We start from the raw sequence: 9,294 nt of genomic DNA on the forward strand, positions 1-9,294 counted from the left end.
CTAGGGTTTCCCTTATATGTCTTAACTAAAGTTCTCTTCATAGGGTTCTGTTATGATTTTAGATATGTATCTAGGAAGTCTGTCTGATGACGTAGGAATACAGATTTGTGGTTTCTGAACGCCTGGACAACAGATCAGTAACGGCCTTCACAGTATCATCTATTTTTACACACCTTACTTTTTCATTCGTAAGAAAAGCTAGAGAGGGAAACAAGTTTAAGTCTCTCACTCTTAAAGAAACCTTGGAACTCTAAATATGTCCAACATTCATATTCCTTTAAAAGACGCAAATATTGGGAATGAATCACTCTAGATTCTAAATGTATAAAATGATAGATGTAATGGCGTACATATAACCAGATCAGTGCTGTGAAGTAGCCTTTTAAGTTTGTAGATATGGGTTTGCTATTTATCATTATGGAGGCATACGCAGTGACATACTTAGTAGCTCTGTTTATATATTTAAGTTCTTATCCTTACTTCCTCAAAGAGTCATTAAAATCATCGGTTAGAACGAATGATGCAGATAAGTGCTATCTTAAGCGTTTTCGGTTGATATTATCTATGAGTCCATTAGAAGGCAGGTAAAATCGATACCAGATATATAATATCAGTCTGTACAGGTTGAAGACAGTAGTGAGCCAAACACATAGATGTTCCAGAAGGAAAGCATTTTTCGTCGGACATCGAAATGCACAATGTACTGGCAGTCAGCCTGTCCAGTTCTGCAAGAATTGATAGGTAGTGTATCTGTGGAGCCTGCCTTAGCAACCATACAGAATATAGTAAATTAAATAATTCGGGAATTTACAATGAATAAAATTCATTTATTTTTCAAATAATTCTTATACGTGAGTAGTACCGTCTTCGCGAGATGTCAGAAGACAGAGAGGGACGGTGAGGATGTCAAAAGGATTTGGAGTAGACATCTCATCTCGGAAACTGCACCACTATGAAAAGGAAAGCAAAGGCGATGAACATAGGTCAATGAGAAAAAGGGAGCAGGCAAAGAGGTAATTAGGATACGTGTAATTCCTAGACTGATCCGTTCTATCTTTTGAAAAGCGATTTGCTGTGTGTCACAATCACGTGATGTTTATGCAGTTCAACTACCTGAGCAGTTTAAGATAGATAAATACAGATTTCGGAAGCTTTTTGTACACTGTAAAAAAAAATCTGTAAAGTTACTAAGAAAACTCATGGAAACTGGGATGCCATGGGTTATTTGAGTAACAGAAACAGGTGTTTTCTTTGTAACATTACAAGAGTTTTGCCTGTAATGGTTACAGATCTTTTTCTTGTAATATCACAGCATATAGTTATGTAAGTAGAACATATTTTTCTCATGTAAATTCCCAAACGATATATCTGTAATGGTTACAGATTATTTGCGTGTAATATTACAGCAAATAATTATGTAAAAAGAACATGTTTTTCTCATGTAAAATCCCAAACGATATATCTGTAATGGTTACAGATTATTTGCGTGTAATATTACAGCAAATAATTATGTAGAAAGAACATGTTTTTCTCATGTAAAATCTCAACAGATATATCTGTAACCGTTACAGGTTACTTACTTGTATTATTATAGCAAGTTATTATGTGGGTAGAAGATACTTTTCTTACGTAAAATTCCAATGGTTGTATCTGTAAAAGTTTCAGATTATTTCCTTCTAATATCCCATTAAGTAATTATGTGTGTAGAATATATTTTTCATAGATAATACTAAAGGATATGTTTATAAAAGTAGTAGATTTTTTTTGTCTAAAATGATGCTTATTATAATAAAATATATTGAAATCAAGATGTTTTGAGTAAAACAACATCTTCATGTGTATATCATTATACAGATACATGCAAGTGAAGCATAATAGTTTGGCTTTTTAAATTAGTCAATTTGACCTCAGAATAGCATTAATTTAAAAGATGTGCTTTCAACAGCAATGTTCTTTTTTCAAAAAATAACATTAGTCTGTTGCAGAGTATTTTTGCTTTATGAAGAGAAACTTATGTCTGATATTATTGAAAGGCCTTTCATATTATCATTTTGATTAATTTAAAAGTTCAGATTGATATGCTACTCCTTATATTTGCCCTGTAAAATAGCTGAAAAAAATAGTATGTTTTATTTGCATGTTAGTGTCAGTTAATAAGATATGTTCTAGAACTTTCTTTTTAGTAATTTTAGCTAAAATAGATACATGTTGCTTTAGATTTAACTTATATGAGTAAACGTGTTGCATGTTGATATGATCATATTATTACAGTAAAAGACATTTTGTGAAATATTTCTATGAAGAACTCAGAACAGCTGTTCTTCATATTTCAAAAATATATTCTCTCCTTCTAAAAAATGACATTTTCAGTAAATTAAAGAATTCAACATAGCAATGAACTTCATTTTGTTACTACAAGGAATTCAAATTTTGTTCATACGCTTGAATTACAACGTCTAACTAATTTTTTTATTCTTATCTGCACTCAGTGTTTGTCAACAGTCTGCTATTGTTTGAAATAATGCATAACTTTTTTACTTACCTTCAAATAATTTCCTTTGCATTAACAGATAGAAGTCTTTCATTAAAAACCTAATGCTTTTTGAATAAGCATAAAACTTTGCCAACTGACCTTAATTTTTAAAGCCTTGTTTCCCTTAAAATTCTTAATACAATTATGCCTTTAAGAAATTTATTTCTAAAATTAATACTTCAGTTTAGCTTAAAATTTAATGCATTTTAATTTTACCTATAATTTTTTACAAACATAATATGTAATAAATCTAAGCTTAATATTTACCATTTCGAAAGTGATACTAAAAAAGTATTCCTAGATATTATAAATTTCGAGATTCGCATACAAAATTGTGAAATAAACATGTGACAACAGAAAACAAACTTTATGCTCTTTCTATATTACAGCATGTTAAGAAGTTTATTGAATTTATAATTTTATTGTGAAACACTATGAAGCAAATAATATGCTAATTAAAATACAGAAGTAAAAATAATTTATTACTTAATTCATAAACTTTACATAAAATCTGAAAAAAAGAATGAATTAAATAATAACATAATTTAATAAACATTTCATAAAATTTGTTTCGACTGCTTGGAAAAAATGAATAGTTTTTCTCCTCTTTGTAAACCATGTCTCCTAAATAAAGAAAAAAACATTTCTTTTAAAATCATAATCATGCTCTTAAAAAGCTTATAAAAATTATTTTAATAGATGTTTTAAACATGTGCTTATATAACACTTTTAATCATATTTCTTTATAATATCTTAATTAATTAAGAACAGCTTAAATTCTTTAAAAAATTGGATTACAGTGAACCGTCTCGTTACGACAAGCTACCTCAGTCAATCACTTTTTAAATTTAATCAGCATCCCTCGTAAAATAACTAATTAGTAAACATAACTTCGCTAGGATGCCCACCATCATTTAAAGATCAAAATTTTCAGGAATCACGTAGCTTAGAGAAGGTTCATTGTACAAAAACAGCCAATATTCAAATATTTTCATAAATGAAGCCACCATAGTTATTAAATATAATATACAGTATACTTATATTCAGAATTCAGAACTTGAATAAATTTCTCGAACTGTTTAAGCATTCGAAAAATATTATATTTATTACCTTAAATTTCTAAAACAATATTACATATTCGTCCAAAGGAATCACTGGGACTCGGACAACATTTTCCCCCTAGCTTTCTTTTAGCACAGGATTCTGAATATGTTTTAAAGATTTAGGTAATGTTTGTCTTCCTTAAGGCGCTCACAAAACAAGTTACCCTAAATGTTTTGTCCGCATAGTGGTCATTTTCATCTTACTAACTGATTTGCTAGTGGATTTTGGATGTATGGCCTATCATTGATGAAACAATAATAGTGAACAGCTTCAAGAAAATGGGGATATCTAATGCTCTTGATGCCATATTCCCACTTATTTTTACTAATTTTATCTTCCGAAAATTAATAGGGAAAAATTAAACGAATAATTTAATTTCCAAAGGACACAGTCACAGTAGGAATATAACAAATGAAAAGTAATCATGGATAAACTACTACTATCACAATATTATTTATTTAAAAGAAACCTCTATTTCAATAAGAATACACATAATTGCAACATCTAATAAGTTATCTCATTTCTTCTTTATAATTTGAACTTCTGTCATTCTCATTGTTGTTCTTGCAAATCCTTAGGCCTCAGATCATACATAAATAATTAGAGAAGGTTGTGGTCCGATGCTTGCTAGGGTGAACATTCAGCTGATATGGCAAAATTGCACAGTGAATGGCAGTTGGTATTTGCTTTCACTATCATAGATCATTGTTTGTATTAGGCTGACATAATATTCAACAGTTAGAAGAGAAAGATTCAACGGGGCCTTAAGTGTGCAAAAGTTTGCCTTTGTTAGTATGACGAAAACAATCATTATGTTGATAAATCCATTTTAAAATCTTGGAATATTCATTTTCTGAATGCATTAAAAGGGGAAAAATTATGTAAATATTTTTTTAATTTTCAGAATCTGGTTCTAAAGCTGGGTGGGGTGGAATATGCAACGCAATACGATAATTCTGAAGATCATTGCTCGTGGCAGTACAAACTAAACGGTGATAACTTGCATGCTGTAGAAAAAGACACAAATTGCAGTTCCAGATGCATTAAATGCTTTGAGGTCTAGGGAGTAGCAGTGGGCAATACTAAGAGTGAAATTCAATGTATAGGGAAGCAGGAATGAAAATTACTTTTATTAGATAACTTAAATGGTTATGTTACTAAGCGTTCTTATTGGAATGTAGGTTTCTTTTAAATAATAATACTATGATAGTTACCAGTAGTTCATTCATGAATATTTTTGATTGGTTATGATCTTATTGTAATCACATCCTTCAAAATTAAATTGATTGCTTAATTTCCCCCTTGATTTTCATACTATAATATAAAAGGAGGAAAATAGTCTGGAAGTAAACATAACTCCTCTTTCTCTCTCTATATATAGACATGTATCTTCGTGTGCAACTAAACAAAACAAATGTGACTTTTTCTTCTTTAAAAAAATTGTGTAAATAAATAGAATTAAGTTCATTTCAAAGACTTATGACACATGAAATATACATGATCAAAATAAATTAGAAAATTAAGTTCAAATAAATTTTAAGCTAAATTACGTGTTGCAATGTAAGTTGCAATAATTCAGTTGTAATAATTAATACTAACAAAACCAAACATCATATTCCCATTCTGCAAAGTATAAAAATTCTTCTGCAAAACTGAAAAAATGACCAACACTTTGGCTTATTTGATAACTTTCAAATTCACTCCTTTGTTTGCATTTAGAATTTATAACTTTAATTTTCCACAAAAATTTGTTTTTGATTTTAAAAAATTTCACTGGCATAATTTCATTCACTTCAGCATATATTAATAGATGCAGAAGGTTTTTGTACCTTACATAATTTTAAATCTTATGTAAACTAACGTAATTAATAACAAAATCAAAACATAGATCAGAAACAGCATAAAATTTAATGGTTGATCTTTACATTATGGTAACTTGGCGTTTTTTTGTCGAAAATTTGGCGCCCAACTCTTCTACAGCAACCCTCTATTTTTTTTTCCCGTCGCCATTTTGTCTTCACGAAGTAAAGACATGTTTCTTTTCTTTTTATCTACTCAACACTTCTTCCAACAATCTACTAGCCGAAATACACTTATGCTCGAAATTTTATCTAACAAAACTGCTTAATCATGACAAATATTCACTGCAAAATTGGGAAAAAGTGCACAATACCATACTCCTTACGCGTTTTTCAAAATAACACATACACATAAACCATGTACACGCCGACTCATTTTTACTTAAAAAAAATCCCAGAATTGCACAAAAATGGCATTGCGCACACTCTTCACTATATCCATGTACACTGCTTTTTTCTCATAAATTCGAAAAATTTCACGAAAATACATGACAATTTTCTCAATCTTTAAACCCGGTAAAAAGAACATATACGAAATTACCTGATCGCGAAAAAGTAATGAACATTTCCACATATAAAATAAATAAAATATCCAAAAACTTTTACCTCTAAATCATCTATTACATTATACACGTCACCAACGAATTCATACCGCAACCATTACAAATACTTATTGTCAGATATTTAAATTATTTCCATGCACGTTTACTTCAACTAAAACGTATACCAAATTCCTACAAACATAAAATTCACAAAATAACTATCATTTAATTAAAATATAATTAAATTCAAAAACACTACTTAAAATATAAATGAGCACATACATTAAATTAATACATATATAAATACCCATTTCGAATTCACTTTAGTTACGGCCATGGGATCCAAAAATTCACGAACACTGTTTCACACAACACAGAATAAAGCCAAATACAAAATTTCCAGATTTTTTCCCGATTTCCCCCCTTTTCCGATTAAAGAACCGTAATTCGTCCATTAATATCATATGACATATCCCATGATCTCTCATTTCCCTCACAGAAAATAATGCGTAATCGGAACTGAGTACTGCTCACATTATTACCAAAGTAGCAGGTAGTAACCTTTATCGCCTCCAAAATGTCGCCAAAATACCAGTTACCATATTGTAAAGATCAACCAATTTAATTAATAATTACTACTAGTGTCACACAAAATGCTATGAAATTAATTAATAAAATAAGAATGAGATAAAATATATAGAATTAATATTCCACATGTGTGAAGTTTGGAAGTTTTACGTTAAATATTTTTTTTTTAATTAAGTAATTTTAAAAATGACCCCTTAAAGCATGGGAACTTTCTTAATTAGAACTTGCAAATCTGCTTCGCTAGTCTTTCATAACATTGCTTTTCTTTTATTAACAAGAAATATTGCATTCAGTTATTTAATTTAAGATATCAAAAATAATGCTACTGAAAGGCATGAATACTTACTTAAATTTGAAATTAATTTGGTTGACTTAAAATAATATTTAAAAAAAATAAATCTTCATATATAGGTCTAAAAATCAGACCTTATTAATTTTCTTTTATTTGAACGATATCTGAATTCTGCCTTAGTTTGGACTAGTAAATCATTGGGCAATTAAATGCCAAGCTATAAGAGAACTAATGTAGTTTACAAATGCACTGAATTTTATTTCCGGTATTAACTTTCAAAGAAAGTAAAATTTTTGCATATTTGCATCATTTGGATTGATAGAATATGGCAAAGCATGCAAAGGCTATCAGCCTAAAGGAAAGTATATATTCATAGGCGGTTTTGTAAGGAAAAGTAGCTTGCATTTCCATTTATTCATGTATATATATATATATATTGTTAATGCTAAAATCAATGCTTCATTAAAAATTCATTATTATTTTATTTTTAATACAACATACAGATACAGAATTGTTTTAAATTCCAATAAACAATAATAATTTATTTTTAAGAAAACTTATTTTATGATTTATATATTATATTACATGAATAAGAGAAACATTTGTCAAGAAATGTATTAAACTTGTATTAGCAGATTCATGCTATCCTAGTAACAAGACTATCATACTTCAAAACTGTATTAAAACTGGGCAAAATAAAATCAACATAAATTCTACATTAAATGTTTAAAAACTTATAAGTATGCAATGGTAGTTATATATACAATATAATATATGTTGTCATTTATAAAATATTAATGAAATGATAGTTTTGGAAATAATGCACAAAATTTTAGTTTTGTTTTATAATTAGTTTAACGAATTGTTAGAAAAATATTTTAGGTCATTTCCATTTTTTCCCTGTTGATATTGGTATATTAAAATATATGGAATAATTAAGTTGCATCTAGTTAGTAAAACAAAACATTACGAAAAGTATGATACGGCATATTTTTAATCAATATAATTACTTCATTTTGGAATTATAATATTTTCGTAAGAAATTAATACCACTGAAAAAAATATTATTACACTAAAGGAATAAACGTGATTCTCGACCGCGTTGTTCAAGTTTTTGTAATTAAAACTTCATAACACACTCGTAGATAAACATATTAGACTGAATTATAAACCAGGTATAACTAATTAGATACTCCTAGAAAAAGAATAAACTAAACCTAGTAAGCAAAAAAATATATACATTACATTCAGAATTCTAAATGTTTATATAAACGTTTCTCGCAAGACCTGCCGGGAAAAAGATGTCAAACGTTCTTTGGTCAGACGATTGGAAAAGAACGCTAAAATGATTAGTTTTGTTTTCAACAACCACATTATCATTTCAATTATATACCACAAACAGTGATTAAATTTTGGAATAATTAGTTTTAAATAATAATAAGGGCAGTTGAAGGCGTAATTTATCGGATGCACAATGACAAAATACTACTATTAGATCTGCATTTGGAATAAATATTTTGCACTCTTTCAACTCATTAGACATTACGAACACCGATATTAATTAATCGCAAAGCTTAAACGTTTAAATACTTACTCACTACATATAACAGTGCAAAGTGCATGAGAATAATCTGCATAAAATGAACAAAAAATATTTCAAGTAGTAATTGTAAACAATTTCTTACTTACCTGCGCTATACAACCAACATCCATTCAGCCATGTTTTTTTCTGCAACTAGCTTTCAGACAGACAGACAGACAAAGTAGACAGATGTCTTTTGTTGCACCCGCTAAGTCTTTCTGCACCGATGGGCGAAAAATCAAGCATAGGTGCGAAGGAAAGGTATATAGAAAGGGGGCAATTTCGTATTTCAGAGGAGAGTAAAAAGGAACTTCGTATATTTTATACGAGTTCGAAAGGCCAGGAAGAAAAGATGGGACAAAATAAAGTAAAAAATAAATGGCCCAAAAGTAATGGAGAGGAAAAAAAAAATTTATTTCTAATTAAAAAAAAAAAGGGCATATAGAAAGAAAAGGAAAGGAAGTAAGAGAATTTTGTTAAAAAAAAAAAAAAACACGATTGTGTTCATGAGTGTAGTCAAAGTTGTTATCATTTACATTAAATACAGTCTTCCAGGTGTGTGTAATGAGTGTGTTTTGTAAAGCTGAATAGAGGTAAAGATGGGGAAAATTAATAATAAAATAATAAATTTTGGGGGTACAGTCACATAACAGTATAAGTCAAGTTTAGAAGCTAACTTTTGCTATAACAGGGAAACTAAAATTTAAAATTTTTTAAATTTAAACTTTTATTTTTTTACATGGAAACCAATATTAGCCTCTACCTTGAGACACAGAAGTCCGTTACAATTGAGG

The 9,294-nt window shown here is 29.0% G+C and overlaps 1 long non-coding RNA gene across 1 annotated transcript; it reads right to left on the bottom strand.

Annotated features, from left to right (window-relative positions):
• Nucleotides 1–2,994: 2,994 nt before the first annotated feature.
• Nucleotides 2,995–9,047, bottom strand: LOC146999352 (uncharacterized). The gene is made up of 2 exons (XR_015039647.1): nucleotides 8,608–9,047; nucleotides 2,995–3,157 (listed from the first exon to the last, which is right to left on the bottom strand). It is a non-coding gene; the product is annotated as an uncharacterized LOC146999352 (long non-coding RNA).
• Nucleotides 9,048–9,294: the final 247 nt, after the last annotated feature.

The sequence above is a fragment of the Stegodyphus dumicola genome, chromosome 1 (genome assembly GCF_044657685.1).
Source record: "Stegodyphus dumicola isolate Sdum_Otavi_A_Nest chromosome 1, ASM4465768v1".
In the NCBI taxonomy this organism is placed as follows: Eukaryota; Metazoa; Arthropoda; class Arachnida; order Araneae; family Eresidae; genus Stegodyphus; species Stegodyphus dumicola.